The sequence below is a fragment of the Myotis lucifugus genome, unplaced genomic scaffold (assembly GCF_000147115.1).
Source record: "Myotis lucifugus unplaced genomic scaffold, Myoluc2.0 scaffold_25, whole genome shotgun sequence".
NCBI classification, from domain to species: domain Eukaryota; kingdom Metazoa; phylum Chordata; class Mammalia; order Chiroptera; family Vespertilionidae; genus Myotis; species Myotis lucifugus.
In genome coordinates, this window is record NW_005871073.1 from 2,870,259 (window position 1) to 2,889,582 (window position 19,324).

At 42.0% G+C, this 19,324-nt stretch overlaps 1 protein-coding gene across 2 annotated transcripts in view; it reads left to right on the top strand.

Annotated features, from left to right (window-relative positions):
- The window catches only part of ST6GALNAC3 (ST6 N-acetylgalactosaminide alpha-2,6-sialyltransferase 3), a 507,883-nt gene that overhangs the window by 195,436 nt on the left and 293,123 nt on the right, over positions 1-19,324 (top strand). The gene's annotated exons all lie outside the window — the stretch shown is intronic.

Consider the following 19,324-nt stretch of genomic DNA (forward strand, 5'->3'; position numbering starts at 1 on the left):
AGAGAGGAGGGATTAGAGGGGAGAAAAATAAAGAATAAAACCTGCAGATCAAAGCCAATTTCTTGGTAAAAGTGTGTGTGTGTGTGTGTGTGTGTTAGGGAGAGACAATACATTTTTATGTACTAATATGCATTGAGAACTGTAATATATCTACATGGTAAAAGTTCAGGTGTTCTCTTTTCTTTCTAAGGAAATGTCTTTGTTCACCCTACTTAGGTCCTACTTTGCTCCTACTTTCCTAGACTTCTTTTCTTTTATTATACTCTTCCCCTTCTATTTCCAGTTTTCAATCTGAAAATTCCTGTTGCTTTGCATATATGGAGAATCACTTCTCTCTTTGCTTTCACTCTCCATTTCTAGACCATGCCTTATCTTAGAATCCAAAGTGTCCATGATAGTATTTTACTAAAAATGAACCATGAAAGTGTATTCAACAAATGTTTGTTGAGTTCCACATGTAGGAGATAGGATGATGCAGTGGCAACAAAAACAGACCATTCCTTCCCTTGTGGAATTTCAATCCTAATGAGAAAGAGAACTGACCCACTCCACATTTATATGGAAGTTTGGTGTTTATGAAGGAAAGCTTTGTATAGGTTTTATCAGTGTTAAACTTCATAAATCTGTGAGGAAGGGGCCCTTAAAATCTCCATTTTATAGTTTAGAACTCTGTAGATAGGAACTACTTTGTCTAGTGTGGAGCTGAGGTTAGAATATAGTCTTTCTATCTACAAATCATATTACCTCTTAAAAATGATTAAAACAAAACATCAAAAGATAATACAAGCATTTCAATTTCCACTTACAATAACTATTTTCTCACCTGAAAACCACAGAGACAAATTATTGCATTCATTTAATTTATTGACTCACCAACATTTCTTTTCTTTTTTTTCATAGTGACTTTAGGAGTTTGATTTATGGAACAGTTATTTTTTTAATAACCAAGTGATTTTATTATATATACTAGAGGCCCGGTGCACAAAAATTTGTGCACTGGTGGGGGGGGCGGTATCCCTCAGCCCCACTTGTGCCCTCTCACAGTCTGGGACCCCTCAGGAGATAACGACCTCCTGGCTTAGGCCCGCTCCCTAGGTGCCTGCCCCGCAGCCCCTGGTCGGGCTCAGAGCAGGGCCGATTGGGGAGTTGGGGCACCACCCCCTGTCATGCACAGAGCAGGGCAGATCAGGAGGTTGCGATGCCACCCTCAGTCATGCTCAGGGTAGGGCCGATTGGGCGGTTGGGGCACCGCCCCCTTTCACACTCAAGGCAGGGTCGATGGGGAGGTTGCGGCGCCACCCCCGACACGCACAGGGTGGATCAGGGGGTTGTGGCGCCACCCCTGTCACATACAGAGCCGGCCGATCAGGGGGTTGGGGTGCTGCCCCCTGTCACGCACAGAGCAGGGCGGATAGGGAGGTTGTGGCGCCTTCCCCTGTCATGAACAGAGCAGGGCGGATAGGGAGGTTGTGGCCCCGCCCACTGTCACAAACAGAGCCACAGGGCGATCAGGGGGTTTGGGCGCTGCCCCCTGTCATGCTGCTCCACGGGCCAGGAGGCCTCGCGGCTCCGCTGATCCCAGTGCTGGGAGGCCTCGCTGCTCCGCTGATCCTAGTGCTAGGAGGCCTGGCGGCTCCGCTGATCCCAGTGCCGGGAGGCCTCGCTGCTCCGCTGATCCCAGTGCCGGGAGGCCTCACAGCTCCGCTGATCCCGGTGCTGGGAGGCATATTACCCTTTTACTATATAGGATAGAGGCCTGGTGCATGGGTGGGGGCCGGCTGGTTTGCCCTGAAGGTTGTCCTGGATCAGGGTGGGGGTCTTGCTTGGGTGCCTGGCCAGCCTGGATGAGGGGATGATGGCTGTTTGCAGCTGGTCACACCCCCTTCAGGGTGGGGGTCCCCACTGGGGTGCCTGGCCAGCCTGGATGAGGGGATGATGGCTGTTTGCAGCTGGTCACACACCCTTCAGGGTGGGGGTTCCCACTGGGGTGCCTGGCCAGTCTGGGTGAGGGGCTGAGGGCCGTTTTCAGGCTGGCGGTTGACTCAAGCTCCCAACCTCTCCTTTTTTTTTTTTATTCTGGGATTTATTTACCTTCTATGGCTGTCACTGGAGCTGAGAGCCGGCTTTAGCTCTGAGGCTCGGCTCCAGCTCTGAGACCTCGGCTGCTGAAAGCAGGTTTCTGGGCTTTGTTTACCTTCTGTATTTGAAACTTTGTGGCGACTCCAGCTCTGAGATCCTGGCTGACTGAAAGCAGGTTTCTAGGTTTTGTTTAGCTTCTATATTTGCAACATAGTTGCTTAGACTGCAGCTCAGAGGCCGGCGGCGGCAGGCGAGGAAACTTGGCTTCCTCCATCACTGGAGCAAGGAAGCCTCCTGTTCGCCTCAGCTGCCTGGCTGCTGGCCGCCATCTTGGTTGGCAGTTAATTTGCATATCTCGCTGATTAGCCAATGGGAAGGGTAGCGAAGTTACAGTTAATTACCATGTTTTTCTATTATTAGATAGGATTAGAAGCCTGGTGCATGAATTCGTGCACCAGTGAGGTCGCTTGGCCTGGCCTGCATGATCGGGCCGAAACTGGCTCTCTGACATCCTCCTAGGGGTCCCGGATTTCGAGAGGCTGCAGGCCAGGCCGAGGGATCCCACCAGGGCATGATCAGGGCCAGGGAGGGACATGGGAGATGGCCAGCAAGGGAGGGACCGCAGGAGGGCTCCAGGGCATGTCTGGCCCATCTCGCTCAGTCCCAATCTGCTGGACCTCAGCAGCAAGCTAACCTACCGGTTGGAGCATCTGCCCCTGGTGGTCAGTGCACATCATAGCGACTGGTCAACCAGTCGACTGTCTGCCCCCTGGTGGTCAGTGCACATCATAGTAAGCGGTTGAGTGGCCTTAGCATATCATTAGCATATTACGCTTTGATCGATTGAACAGACGACCAGACACTTAGCATATTAGGCTTTTATTATATGGCATATACATATTCTTCCTTTCCTTTGTGGTTTTTCACCCCAGTGCTTGGAAAGATGGAGGCAGGGTGTGTGGTCCTGTGGTCTGAGGGCAGGCTCTCCTGGCAAGGCAGATATCTAAGAGCAGATTGCAGGAAATGCGATGGAACTCCCAGGTTCCCCTGTCCCCAACAGAAACATTTCTTTCCTCCACGTGGACCATCCCTCACTTCTAAAATCTAGTTCCCTCCTCACAGTCCCAGAGAAAAGGAAATCCCAGCAAGTTCATAGGCCCATCTGCTACCACTCCTGGGTTCCTTTTTCTGCTGACCAATTATATGCACGGTAAAAATGCTTATTTTCACCAACATTTCTTGAGTACCTAATATGTGCCAAAGAATGAGTTTCCAAGACTAGTGGTCTAAGATGTAGTCATTCCTTCAAGGTATTATAATTTACTGGAATAGACAGACATAAAACTAAATAAATACAGGGCCATGAGATAAGCTACTCTAGAGGTATAAAGAAATGATCACTAGCATTTTAGACATCTTTATTGAATTTTGACATCACTACTTACTAGCTGGTCTCTTTATTTGTCCCCTTTGACTAACAGTTTCCTCAACTGTACAATGGGGGGTGGGCGATAAGAGTATTTACATGGATTGTAGCGGTCAATATTAGAAGAAAAGTGTGTAAAGAGTCCAGCACAATTCTACACACATAGTAGGTGCTCAATTAATGAGACTATAATTATAACATGTATATCTATGTATAAAATTTATATTATATCTATACCTATTTTACTAGTCTGTCTATCTATCTATCTATCTATCTATCTATCTATCTATCTATCTATCTGGCTGTGGACTCCACAAGAATCTAGGGACTAACTAATTTCCTGATGAGACAATAGAAAGGGTAGGGGAACTCTCTGAGAGAAGGTGAAGTTTTCAGAGTATGAAGACAAATTCTTTATTTTGTTTTGTTGGTTTTTATTTTTTTCCTGAATTGAAATTTTGAGTAGAAGGAATGATACCAATGTATGCAGTCATCAAATGGCATGGAGCTTTCCAAGAACCACAGGGCACCTATAATAGCTAAGGTATGAAGTATGAACCTGGGGAGGCTGATAGGCTGAGCGAATAGACATCAGATCCTAAAAAGGTTTTTATATCATGCAAAGCCACTTGGACTTTGTCTTATTATACAGACAACTTCCTCTCACCTAAATAGAAAATGACAAGCCTGAACTTAAAGGGGTTAAAACAACTTACCTTTGCTTGTGGAGTTCTTGATTGAGTGGAAAGAATAGAAACTCTACCAAAAATGTATCTGAAAAACCAAGACATGATATATATTGAACAAGAATCTTTATTACTGAGGGACAATGGAGAGGTGAGATTTCTGGTGATGTATGCCATTAGGAAGCATCTTAACCCAAGTCCCAGGAGGAGCGAGTGGGCTGTGCTGATGTAACAGGCAAAGTACCCTGGGGCAAATTTTGTCCATTTAATGGCAAGTTCCAAAGCAGCAGGGACAGAGCTCAGAGTGCCTGAACCCCAAGTAGAACACTTACTGTTTTTCCCTGAAAGTCAGCATAAATATTTGATAATGTCTCCTTTTCTGAGAAGGGGCCCTCTCTCAGTGGGAGTGGTATTTGGTATCCTTAGCAGATCAGAATTTTTTGTTTTCTTAAGTTTTTCTTTATGTCTTGAGGTGGATTCTAAAAGATCCTGGGGTATTTTGATTTTGAATTCTCACAAAAGTATTTTTTTCTTTCACAGTAATTCAATATAAAAGGCATAAAAGTGATATATTTAGAAGTATTCAGGACCTGCCATCAGTGCCACCTGAGAATAAACTATCTTGCCACTCGCACATCCCACAGGAGAAAAGAATCACAATTCACATTTAGGAAATATTGCATGTGTTTGCCTCTGTTTTGCTTGTTTTGACTGCCCTGCTGAAAAGCAGATTTTTTGCAGATAAAAGTTGCCCTGTCTTGCTGAACTGCTCATATATTTTGCTCCGGAAGAAAAGGCTTTGTTAAAATCAGGAGCAAAGTCTGGTTTGCAAAATACTTACTAAAAATAACAAAATGCAGGAACATGTCAAACTGTGCTAAGACTATCGGCCAATTTTGTGCTTTGGAAAACTACCCAGCAAATTTAGCAAATATCGTTTTTAAAGTGAAGAGTAATTATGTGTTTTCTAAGCAGCACCTTATGAATTGATGGTTAGGTGCTTGAGAATAAACGAGGGTGTGGAGGTCTGTGGCCTTACTCTTGTTGCTGAGCTAGGCCAATGGATGCACAGTTAAAGGAGATGAGCCGTGCTGTGCTCGCTTGGGGCTCCAAAACTGTTTGCAGATTCCTCATGTGTTTTCAAGGTTTGTGTACTTGAGGCTTCTGGCTTGGCTGCTTTTGCCAATGGGGAAACATTGGTGAATAAAACAGAGTTTCTATTTTTCAAGAGCTCACAGTCTAGCAGGGAAAGAGATATTAAGCCGGCCATTGCAACAGTGAACGATAGGCAGGGGAGGTTCAGTCATAATTCTACAGAAGAATGCCCACCTAGGCTGGGTCTTGGACACCAGAGCACAGATTTTTAGTTGAAATGTTAAGATTTAGCACAAGTTTACGTCCCGTTCACTGAATGTATTTCTAAAGTTTGGGGAAATGGCTTTTGTTTTGTCACAACTCTTCATTGGTACTTCTTCCCCTGGAACTACCTTTGTGTATATTTTTATGATAATGTTTGCTGATTAAATCTGAATATTTGGCTTATAGAATGAGCAAATAATCTTCAGAGAAATCTTCATCTTTATGCAGCCACATGTAAGAAACAAAAACAGAATTTTGTTTTCTTATTCTAAGAAATATGCATACAAATGAAAAATTTCAGACTGCCTTTGCTTTTACTTCAGGTTTTGAACAAACTCAGTGGGCATTTGCTATTCCTATTGTGAGTGCCATGGCTTAGTGGAAGTGGTTTGACCAGCTGTGTTAACCCATCAGTGTCCATATACACAAGGGAGATTGAACTTGATCCCATTCTGTACAACGGAAGAAAAAAAAATGGACTCTTCCTTTTAGACAAGGGTTAAAAAGGAAATAATCTCTTTTGCTGCAAAGTTTTTCTCAGCAGGTACAAAATAGCTGCAATCAGGTAGGCTTTAGTAAATGGCAGCTGCTATCTACCAAGTTGAAAGATCACAAATTCTCACCCCATTTCTATTTCAATTTCGTAGACACTGGGCTCAATTTGTGAGTGTCTGAAGGCATGTCTAACTCTGTGACAAGATATGGGCCTGTACCCTGAGTGGGAACCACGTACACAGCTGTGCTGCCAGCCTGCCTTGTAACGACGCCAGCTCTGGCCAGTCAGGGTCCCTGGGTCATCACTACAGAGTCTTAGATTTGAGAGCCAGCTAGGATCCTAAAAACATTCCATTGCACTGGGCTAAAGAGGGTAACAGTCTTCCACATGGTCACATGGGTTGTAAGATTTATCAAGACCTAGCCTTTGGCCTCAAGCTGTTACCTGTTCTGTGCTAGCGGGATAATATGCCAGGTTGCACTGATTAGTACCACTACTGCCTGGAGCATTGAGTTGAAAGGTGTTGAAATCGCACCCTGACTCAGGGAAGTGGTGCTCTAGTTGTGTCCAGCGCTGTGAATTTGGTTGAATGATGAAGGTTGATTGGCAATCAAGTCATTATGACATGATGTTCAGTATGCTTCAGAACTAAGTGCTCTGAACTCTTCCTGGTGGGTCAGGACCATAGAGGCGATGTTTGGGTTTGGTCATGAAGAATAGGGAACAGTTTTCCTGACAGAGAAAGGAAAGGAAAAGACATTTTTGGAAAGAACAATAGCTTGTGGAAGGGACCTGCTATGTGGAGATAAGAAGGAAACGAATGGCCTTTGAGAGCCTGCTCTGTGCTTGGCACTAAGCTAGGGTGCCATCTCATTATTTGATTTTCAAAATGACTATCATTTTGCAGATGAGGTACAGGGACAAAAATTTAAGATGCTCAAGATCATCTAGCTACTAAGTAGAACTAAGATCTCAGTTGTTGGGGTGCCAAGTAACTTTCGTGGTAGTTACTCAGGAGGACAGTATTGGTGAGGAAGACTGGGTTGGAGAGGGGGGTATCAATAACTTGGGTTTGAACTATTGAATTGGAGTAGCCATCTAAATAGAGGTGGCTAGTAGGTTTTAGAAAAATGGCACTAACTCATCTGATAAAAATATATTGAAGATTCGCTGATACCAGGACAAGTCCAGTGCATGCATTTCTAGGCTTCTGCTTAACGGTGGAGATCTTTCTGCCTTTGCTATTCCAGCACAGAGACTCTAAGTAATAAGCTAGTATGCTTTATGCTGCAGGAGCAATTCAAATTACTGTCAATGCAATATTAAATCCAGAATTGATAGGAAAACAGTCTTACTTAGAAATTCAAGTGTTCTTGGCACAATACTATTTATTACCACCATGGGACCTGTGTTCTGGCAAACCTCTGCTTGTGTTCAGCAAAAGACCCTTTACTATGTAAGCGTTCCTCTGCCACGGCTCAACTTTGATCTACAAGAGAACAGTGTCTGTTCCTTAGAGAGAGGCTGGGAGGTGCCACAGTTGATATCTGGCCTGGGGATGGGGTTCAGATGCATATGTATACAAGGTTGTCTAAACATGTTCAAAAGAGAAGGGTTTGTTTTTTTTGTTTGTTTTGTTTTATTTGTATAGTCTCAACCAGAAGATGAATCCCCAGATTTTTATGTTAGTGAATCCAATGTCCTGGGCAACTCCAGGGCTCCTTGTCATCTTTTCTTTATGGACTTGTGGTTATGCTTTCTTTAGGGTATAGGGTGAGGGAAGATATTTAAAATAGTTGAGGCCCGATTCTCTTTGCTCCCTAGGATGATGATGATGATAATGATGATGACGACCACGACAAGGATTAGTGCTATGATGAGAACACCACCATATTTTATTGATTTTCAAGTGTTTTCCCATTTTTTCTCATTTCTGAGATTGAGGTGTGTCTCATACGCAATACCAATTTGCAGTTGCTATTAACCTGCAATAAAGTTAAATTCTCCCAGATAGGATTTGTGTGTGTGTTTTTTTTTACAAATCACCTGGGGACATTTCCACCCTGAGACCACTTCGAATTGAATTATTTACTGAGTTTTTCTTAAATCGCACTGGTAGTGTGAACTTATATCAAAAACCTGCTTGAGTACCTGCATGTGGTTCAAATTCTCAGGAGAGTTTATTTTCCTGTTCTCTCTTCTTGCTGTGCCTTTCTTTCTGAATGCAAGCTTTATTTCTATAATATTCTAACTTTAGGGGAATACCATTTTGGTGTCTTAGCTTTTTGCAGAGGTTTCTTATTAGACTCCCCATCCTGTTATTCTTATCATATTTAGAGTAATGGGGTGACTAACAATTGATATATCTTAGATTTGATGAAATACTGTAACAATAAATTTACCATTTACAGGGCACTTTCCCTTTGCCAGGCAGTGTTGTAAGGCTCTTTATAAGTAGTAACTCATGTGAGCCTCTAACAGTCATATTAGATAGGTACTATTGCTGCCCCAATTTCAGGTAAGAAAACAGAGGCACAAAGAAGTTAAGCAGGAACCTGTGCCCACGTTCACATGTATTTACTCATTCAGTGTAGCTCGATCACTCTGGATTTCCAGACAGGCTGCTGGTAGCAATCTGTTATCATACCTGATACTTGCTGAGCACACAGCTCAGAAAATGGGCCATTGTCCTTGTTAGAAGAACAGAGTATCCTTTTGTTATCCACTTTTCATTCTCTGATGCAGGATTCTTGCCTTAAGTGTTTTCCTCAGACAAAAGCTGGTTTTCTGAAAAATATGAACTCTTGTCTTTTCATTGTGTCATATAAAGGATGTTGCTCTAAGTAGGTCTGCTACCATTCAGGCCTGCACGTTCTATCTATCAGGAACTTCAAAGCAACTCTCAGTGAAAAGTCCAGTTCAACCAAAACTCAAATTCTTCTCACTTCACTTTGTCTTCCCATCCTATTTCTCTTCCCCCACCTGCCACCACACCCACATCAAACCTACAGAGAAATCTCCAAGGGAGATATATTAAGAGGAAACAAGAAAATAATATTTGTAGGTCTTCCCCTTAATGAAAAATGTATTTTTTCTAATGATCCTAATCTGAATTTTGGGGGATAATTTATTGTGTGTATTTAGAAGAGAATAAGTTTTAGTTCCTCTATCCATTTTTCTTTCTCTTCTTTATTTTTATCATGTCTTCTACCAGTATTTACTGACTAAATTCAAGACACTTGTTGAGAGAGAGAATTCTCAGACTCTGTTCATGTACTTAAGGAAAATTTAAAGATAAAATTATAGGGGAATATTTTCCTCCCTCCCCCTCTCTTCCTTACTCCTTTCCTCCTTCACCCACCCTGCCCTACTTCACCTTCTTCTCCATGAACAGGAAGCCAGGGAGGAAGAGAAGACTTTAGGGAGGAAACATTATTTGAGCTGAGTCATATTTGAACTTGTACAGATGGGGATGGTCAAAAACAGCAGGGCACCAGTGAGGAGCAGCCTGGACAAAGGCTGGGCTTTGGAGAATGGTGAGAAGTCCAGCCTGAAGTGTGGAGGGCATGAAAAGAGAGATGAAAGATGAGATTCAAGGAAAAAGCCTTCCCTTTCTACTTATATGGAAAATTATGTGAGGTGATAGATCTGAATGCACTTAAAAAGAAAAATGCTGTTTAATGAAGGTCAGGTGGATTCACAGAAAAATAAGAGGTCCCAGTTGGTGTCATCACCATTGTCCTCATTGTGGTTATTCTTATCATGGTCCTAATAACCTCCGAGAAGGACTCCCTAGGGCCCCAATGACTCTAAGACGACCAGAATTTTGCCCTTATGCTCCACTTCAATGTCTCAAACACCTCCAAAGTAAGAATCTATATATATAAGGCTAATATGCTAAGTGTTCGACTGTCCGACTGGTAGCTATGACGAACACTGACCACCAGGGGGCAGATGCTCAATGCAGGAGCTGTTGTGATGCGCACTGGCCATTTACAGAGAAACGGCACCATGGACCTGGTGCCCACACAGCAATACTCGGCTTCCCCCAAGTGGGACATAGGCCCCGCCACTGTCCCGGAGCGACATCCCACCAAATCGCAGCCTATGCTGCTGAGATCTGATGGTGCAAAGTGTGGCCCACAGCCCAGCCCAGCCTGGAAATGGTGGCTGTGGGCGCCGGGTAATGATGTTGTGTAGTAATGCCTGGCTTCCTCTCCCTTGCAACTAGCCTCCTTGGAGTTTCTTCACAGGAACACGACTTGCTTTATAGCCAGGTGGAAACATTTCACACTTTAACCAAATGTCTGTGAAGTGTTTTCCCGTGCTTCATCTCATTTGATCCTCACAGAAGTCCTGGAGTAGATAGATAGGAGACTTGGTGGAATCCTATTTTCTTTTGATCAGCCAGAAAACAGAGATTTAGAAAGCTTAAAAACTTGACCCGACTGAAAAGAAGTAAGAAATGGTGGACCTTGAAAATGACTTCAGGTTTGCTCACTGCACAGAATATAGTCAAACACTGCTGCAGTTAAATATTTTACCCTTTGTTCTCCCTGTGTGATCTACAGTAATAATCTGCTTTGTGTTGATATTTACTGCTGTGTTGCTGAGAATTACCTGAAAGAGAAGTTGGGGTGCTTTACTGGGCTGGAAAAAGTTTAGCTAAATCAGAAAGCAAGTCTAATTAAGCAAGTTTTTTTTTCTATAAAAAGCTAAGTTGACTCTTGCATGCACATTATATATATATAAAGCTCTCACTGGTGCCAATCGCACGTGTGCGTTTCGATCTGTCATTGTCGATCATGAATTTGGTTGATGGTTATTGTAGAGAAAGGGTGAATAGTGATAGTAAAATATTTCTTCTAATTAATTTCCTTTCAGTGTGCACGAATTTGTGCACTGAGCCACGAGTTGAAATATAGGAGACAAACTTACTTCTTTAATAGTGAAAGATGCCAGCAGATGTTTGCAGAAATCAAATAAGGCCATGAAGGTGAAGTGGTTGAGAATACAACAAAAGCACCTGCTCTGATTGCCTCAATACTTTCGTTGTCCCTGGTTAGTTAGTATCTCTCTTTCCTCAACGGAATGCTAGGGGCACAGAGAGAGGACAGCAGGGGACTGCAACATATTCCTTCTTGTAGTACAAACATCTAATGAAAAAAAGAAATAATTGCAGGGCCATCTGCCCCCATCTCTAATGGTCTCCTCATGAGAACCAACCATTTGGATTACATTTTTCTCTGTCTGTTTGTACAGCCATACTGAGAGTCTGCTTTCTGGACTCTTCATACCAGATACACAGTATTAATCTTTAACTTTATCTTGGGTTTCTGAAGAGCTTTGATTTCTTTCTGCTATGGGAAAGGACATATGCTGAAGTAATTTGGTAAAGGTGTAGTGGCAAAATGAGATAGAACTGCTTTTATATAATTTTACAAAATGAAACAAACTCAGTGAATGTAGCCATAATTGACTCATTTGATATTGTAGTGGTTTAAAAGTCAAATCTGGCCAGAAAAACCTAAATCCCCTCCTCAAATGAAATAAGAAAAATGTGCAGGTATATTAAAAACATTTTTCATTATGCTTTTCAAATAGGTGTTAGAGCGTTCAGTGGGATTTCTTATCATATCATCTGACAAACTCATAATGCTTGTGTTTACTTGAACTTCTCTATAGTGTTTGCAGCTATAGGAAGTCTCTGTTGGGGAAAAATATCCCTGAGGGAATTTTGGCACTGGTAATTTTTCCCTAGGCCTAGCTTTTTGCATGGAATAATTTATGACAGTTTTGCCCATGAGAACTCTATTTCCTCTGTTTTTTGTTTGTTGGGTGTGTAAATTCTTACTGGATTATACCCAAGTCTGAAAGTGAAATGTTGATGTGGGCTCCAAATTCTTAACATGGGCCGACATATTGATGGTGTTCTACTATTTTTAACCTTTTTTTTCTTTTTTTTTGAAACAAAAAATGATCAATATTTTGCTGTTTAGCTGCATCCTTATTGAATAAAAGGATTGTGGAATTGTGGGGCTGAGAATGGAAGACATATCTGTTCTATTACATTGGTTCTTACGAACTGCCTGCAATAAGATACCACACTATTGATTGACAAAGGCTCCTAATGTTTTCTAGCAGAAGTGGAAAAATAATTGCATTATTTTCCCTGAGTGCTAACCAATGGTCCCCAGTAGTTGTCTTTTTGGTACTGGGAATAGAGCCAGATTTAGGCAAAATGAATTAAATTTGCCCACAAATTACTGATTTTGAAGTAAATATAATTACCATGCTTCAGATCAGCCTCTTAATTTTCCCTATGAATTAAGTATTTTGTTTATTGACAAAAAGTATTACAAAATCTACTTCAGGGCTAGTATCAGTTTTAAAATTTATGAAGCAGTTTTATAAGAGCAATTCCATTGGTATGAATAACAATTAACAACTTAGTTAATTCAGTCACTAGAACACAGGCTCCAGAGTCAGAATATCTGAGTTCAATACCTGTCTTTACTGTGTCCTTGCTCTATGACCTTGGGAAAGTCACTCAATCTTTCTATATCTCTCTTTTTTTGGGGATGGGTGTCTGGAAAATGGGAATTACAGAAGTATTTCTCCAACTGATAACACTGAAATATTTTCTGTTAAGACTATGATGATCATTTACATATACACACTCTATAGACTTTATTCCTAGTGCCCCTACTTGGAGAAGAAAGGCTAATCTCTGAAAGTAATGATTGCACTTTTCATATTGATCATTTAATGTCCACTAATGATATTTGATGAAGTGGTCATTGTTGCTCTTGTCATCCCCCCCCCAATGGTCTTTCCACCACCCCCTCTATCCATTGATACACCACTTCCAGGGTGAGCTTTCCAAAATCAAGTCTGATCCTGTAGCTCATGCCAGACTCTATGGCAAGATATGTAAGACTTTCCATATCAGATCCCTTTCTTGCCTCTCCAGCTCTATTTTGCCTGCCTTCTTTAAAGTCTGCTCTCAAAATCCATTTCTTTTTTAAAAATAATTTTGTATTGATTTCAGAGAGGAAGGGAGACGTCGAGAGAGATAGAAACATCAATGATGAGAGAGAATCATTGATTGGCTACCTCTTACATGTTCCCTACTGAGGATCAAGCCCACAACCCAGCCATGTGCCCTTGACCAGAATTGAACCCGGGACCCTTCAGTCCGCAGGCCAACTGATGCTCTATCCACTGAGCAAAACCAGTTAGGGCCTCAAAATCTATTTCTTTTCCTGCTTCCTGGATTCTGAAATGCTGCTTATCCTCCCATGCTGACATTGTTAGACATTCACTATTTGCTTCTTGATGACCTCAATAGTTCTATCACCAGCTATGCTGCTTAAGGCTGGCCTTGACAAGATCCTGAATGGACTCCACCAATCTAGGACTGTCTACCTTTTATTATCCTCCTTTTCTTATCTCCCAACAAATGAGTGAGAGTTTCCCCATGGTTCAGTATAGTTTAATAAGCAGGATCCATACACAGTTTGTTGATTCAATAGCTAAAACAAAACAAATAAAGACTTCATTTATATAATCTGAGCTTTGCTGCTTTATCCTGTACAAATGGAAAGTAGCTTTATTGCATTTATGGAGAACCAGACTTGAAGCTTAACCAGTGGCATAAGGCAGAATTACATTGATTACACAACTTTTTACATGGGGGAATAATTTGTATTTGATAAGGTCACAAATAGGTAATGGGTAGGGGCTCATCAATGTGTGAGGTGATTAAGCACTCATACAAATAATACAATTGACATTTTCTTTTATATTTATTATTGGGTAAATGAAAGCATATGGATAAAAGTGTGCATTATTTTATCCCAGTAAGAAACTACTTCAGTCATTTAGTAATACTATTTCAATAAAGAAATATACCTTTATAGTGTTGTTTATTATTTATGAAAAAGAAACAAAACAAAATAGCAACTGACTAAATTAATAGTTAAAGACATTGTGGTTAAAGACTAGCTCTGTGGTAGAAAAAAACTAAAAATATACAGTATAAATATAGCTTCCAAATTTGCTAGGTCCACATTCCTGCAATTGTTTTCTTTCTAAATCATGAATTCTCTGTGGGTTTTATTTTGAAATAGGTATTTCTGCTATAAGTCTGATAAATGATATTCCAACTCTAAAGAGCAAGTAACTAGAATGCCACATTTTTGACGCATATTTTTGCAGCACAGAGGGGACTAAACTCTAAATGTCTCAGCTGTTAAAGGCCCCGTCAGACTTGCCCAAAATGAAGAACAGAAGGAGAAAGCTTTCCCTAAAGCAACTCATCAGATCTGTTTGGGCACAGGGACACTCTCTTAGAGCTTGTGTGGATAAGTTGCACTGAATAGTTCAAGGTTTTGCAGCTGCTTGGAATATTTTAGAAAAAGATATCTCTAAGTAATTGTCATGCATTTACATAGGCTGGACAAATTTGTTCTGTCCACCAAAGCTCTGATAATTTGTGGTCATATTATAACAATAACTAGAGGCCCAGTGCACGAATTCATGCACCTTGAAAGGAACTGTGGGCCATGAAGCTGTGGTGGGCACAGGGGCGGGTCTCGGCCCATCCTCCACGCCCCCGCCCAGCCCCTCATGCCACAGCCCCCAGTCCCCTGTCTGCCAGCAGCCCTGCTCCCGCTGCTGCTACCACACGCTGATGGCACAAGCCCCATTAGCACCCACTGACAGTGCGGAGTGATCGGGACCAGCGCCGGATGCCAGCTGCAGGTGCGAGCGGGGCCAGTGCCGTCAGTAGGTGCAAGTGGGGCTGTCATCAGCAGTGGGTGCCAGAGGCGGCTGCTAGCCCCGATCACCCATCAGGAGCAGGGAGAGGTGGAGAAGTCCTGAGGGGCTATCAGGGCTTGCAGCTGCCGCTCGCACCTGCTGTTGGAACCAAGTGATCAGGGCCGGAGCCAGGTGCCGGCAGTGGGTTTGAGTGGCAGCTCTGGTGACAGCAGTGGGTAGGAGCAGGGCCGGTGCTGACAACAGGTATAAGTGCTGCGCAAGACCGCAGCGCGTGGGAGCAAAGAATTTTCAGTAACCACTAGGGGCTTGCCCTGATGACAGTGATTGGTGCCCTGATGACAGTGATTGGTGCCCCACCTTGGTCTGGCAGCCCCACTCACCTGCTCCACCATCCTGCTGCGGCCGATGCTCACCATGGTTCGCACGTGTGCCCCCTGGTGGTCAGCGCATGTCATAGCGACCGGTTGTTTGGTTGTTCGGTTGTTCTGCTGTTTGGTCTATTTGTATATTAGCCTTTTATTATATAGGATGCCTGGTTTTTGAGTGCTCACTATGGGTCCAAAACTATACTCTGCATTTTCTACATATAGTGTCATTGAATGTTCATGCTTCTGATGTTAGGGGACCAGCTTATGAAGTTTATGTCAGTTTTTTTTGTAGTACAAAAGTTTGTTGAGCTGTCTTCTACATTATAAGCTTGACAAGTCCTTACTGGTTTTTTTTGCTTATCTGATTGTTGGTTGTTGAATCTAGGGGATGCTTTGATTACTTCAATACAGGCAGCAGTGATCACTTCCATAAACAAATTGTTAGACATAGAACACATGTATAAATAGGTAGCATCTTCTAATTTACTAATTGTTGGTAGACTAGAAACAAGCCACTGAGTGAATAAACTTAAGTCAAACAATTGGAAGCAGGGCACTGTGGTATGTTACATAGCAGTTTCTAATAAAATGAACTGATTGACATATTTGCATATGGTTGGAAAGTGAAGAATTCTAAAACATGGTACTTTTATACATTTATCCTTTTATTATCCTAAAGTAACATAGATAAGAAAGATAATTTTATCTGAGTTAATGTATTTGTCTATTGTTTGTTTTATGATTGAATCCTGTTTACTTAGCTAGTATTACCTCCTACCACATAAAATCTACATACTCTTATTATCAAATGACTTGCAGGTTTCTGACCAAATTAAGGCCTTTCAAAATTCTGTGCCTTAGCCTATGCTGTTCCCTCTGCCTGGAATGCCCTTCCATCTTCACTTGTCTAATCCCTTCTCATTCTTCAGGACTCCATTTAAATACCACCTTTCCAAGTAAACATTCCCTGATTTGTTCTGTACTACCGAACCCCGCTTCTTCTGGGTTGCACAGTACCCTGAGCATAACTCTGTCACCTCCTGTAATACGTGGTATTATACTTTTTATACTTTTCTGTTTACTTGCCAGCTGCACTAGGTTGTGACTCTTTGTAAGCATGGTCTGTCTTTTTGGGCTTATTTCTGTTTTTCTGCACCTCACCAAGTCTATACAGTATATCAATTGTGACTTGAAGGAGTGAATACATTCATATAAATCATGCATATCAGTATTTTGTTACTTCCTCAACACACAACACACACACACACACACACACACACACACACACATTCTCACTACATTCTGGTATGTGCAGACTTCAAAAAGCCTCGTCTGTGGTTTTGTTTTAATTCCTGAAGCTCAAGGTCATGACCTCGCAGAGTGACTACTATAAGAACGCACATTCATGTTAAGTCCTGTTGTTCTTGCCAAGTTACACCTTTTCGAGTGAAATTTCAGGGAGGTTTTATATCAGCACCATGGGAATGCTTTCATGTTAAACAGGAATGTGGAAGCATGAAGAGAAGTAAAGAATCAGGCCCAGACAACACAACAGATATTGAGCTGGAAGCCTGAGCTATGAAAGGAACACCTCTACCCACTGCAGAATATGACTTCAGGTCAAGGGGAGATGGTGTCTGGCTTCCACTCTCCATTTGCTTGTCGCATCCTCTCTGTGCTTATCACTTAATTCCCTTTTATAGGACATGGGAGGCAGACATGTATTACTAGGGAGCAAGCTTTTACAACTATGATTTCATTCCATATTGTAGTTTCTCTCAAAATGGTTTGTTTTCTTCTCATATACGTGTTATTATACACAATCAGATAATTCAGAAAGACTGTCCACACCTTTGTCCCCAGACCCCCAGCCATACAATGCAGTGTGACAACCAAGAGAATCAGAGCCATGCTGGGCTCTGGGCTAGACAAAGGCACAAGTCTCCTTCAAAGCAAGCTGCTGTTCGCAACAAGCTACCAGATGGTGGTGAAAAAGTTCTTACCTGTTTACTTAATGGGTGACTGGCCTCTTTGCTTTTATTTAGCCATCTGTTCTGGTCTATGTCCCTTTAACTTGTAAGATCCATCACCTCATTTAAGCTGTTACCTTGACACATTGCAATGTTGTGGACATAATGCTTCTACAGAGGCGCAAATTAACATGGGTTTTCATGATTAGAAGGTTAAATGGGGTAAGGCTGTGGTAGTTAGTGGTGAGATAAGGGGTTTTGAAGAGGCAGAACTCAAGGGAATTTCAGACAATAGAAAAATTAGGCTGGTTAGACAGAGGGATGGAATTTTTACAAATTACAGCGGCTGAGTAAGAACAAAAATTCCCTTTGGGTGTCTCTGATTTGTGGGGGCTTATCTTCTGGCCAGAGAGACACTATGACCATGGGCCCAGAGACGATAAGGGGCTAGCTTTGGATTTCTTTTCTCCTTTTGGGACATTCTGTAAAGAGCAAAAAGAAACTGATTACACCAAGAAGTGGTAATCTAGAACCACAGCAACAACCTCAAACATATTTAGTCATTCCCAGAACGATATTTGGTTTCCCTTAAGTTTGAAGAAGAATCAGGGTCCAAAGCCAACTTCATGGAGGAACAGTTTGTGTGTCTTCGCCCTGGATTTGAAAGCAGAGTTCCAACCTTGACCTTAGCCTGACTCCTTGACAGTTCCATTTAGATCACCAACCAGGCTCTGAAGACCAGGACTTAGGAAGCCCAGAGCTCTGTCTTCTTATTGTATCAGTTCTGGCTCTACCCATGCTGGTCTCCCCTGAAATAACCAGTATTATTACAGTTACTGAGACTCAAAATATTGGGCATCTCTGAATTTTCTGTCTGCCAATTCTATCCAACCAGTAACCAAGTTCTCTGCCTTTTACCTACATTGAGTTTCTTATGTCTTTTCCCACCTTTTTATTCCCCCTGCCACTGCTCTAGTTTTCCATCCCTCATTACCTCTATCCTAGCCAATTGGAATAACCTCCTAAGTAGCTCCAACTTTTAGTCTCTTCCTGCTCAAAGCATCTTAAATACTGAGGTTTGATAGTAACTTATAACTGTCACCTTAAAAAATTAAACAGAAGCCTCCTTTGGTTTACTATCACCTAGCAAATTCAGTGAATTTCTCAGCTTGGTATCCATGGCAGTCCCTAGAGTTATCACTTGTGTTTCCAGCATTTTCCAGTTCTCTGTGCCCCAGTAAAACAAAGTGGCATGTGGTTAGGAATAACCCCATGTTTCCTTGCCTCTTCGCTCTGTTCCTTCCTCCTAGAAAGCCCTGGAGGATATTTTAGTAAGCTCAGGCTCCAATACAGCTCTGCTTTCCCCAATCAGATGCAGTTGCTCCTGCTCTTGTTTCGTAGCAGCACATTTCGGGGGATATTCGTATGCTGCTTGCACGCATTTGTTCCTGCCCTATTGTTAGCTTTTCATGTCTTACTTGTGCATATCTTATAGCACAGGTTAAAGTTTCCTTTGCGTAGAGGGTGCTAGATAAAGACACAGGATAATGATTGATAGTGGGACTTTGTCTGTAAGAATGCAAAAACTTACCCATTCATTCATTCATTCATTCACTCAAGCGTTTGTTGGGTGTCTATTAGTATAGTATGTAAGGTACTTGGAAACAGAGATCAGTATGACATAGTATATCCCAGTTCTCCAGGAACTCACAATTACATGGAGGAAAAGTCACATAAATAATTGCACAATGAAAAGTGTGCAATTAAAGTGCCTTCAAAGTATGGGAGTAGCAGGACTTCTTACTTTGAGTAGGGTAAATATGTTGGGGATGAAGAGATGATGGTGAGGAGGAAACTGAGCAGTTAACAAGGACTTCCCATGGTTGGGAATGTCTCTTTTGGATTTGAAAATTGAATAAGAGTTGTCAAGGAAGATAGACAGGTAAGAAAGGGTAGGAATGGAATGGAAAGATAACCCAAGAAAGCTGCTTTGCTTACTCTCAGAGGCTTAGCACACTAAGGCAAACTAGTCACCAAATAATTATTTTCTGTTTCCAGATAAAAATATCCTAAATGACAACATCCTTTGATACCTGTGAAGGAGAAAGGGAGAGTAATAAAGGAACCTCTGTAACTGCTTTTGGTTGAAAGTCATT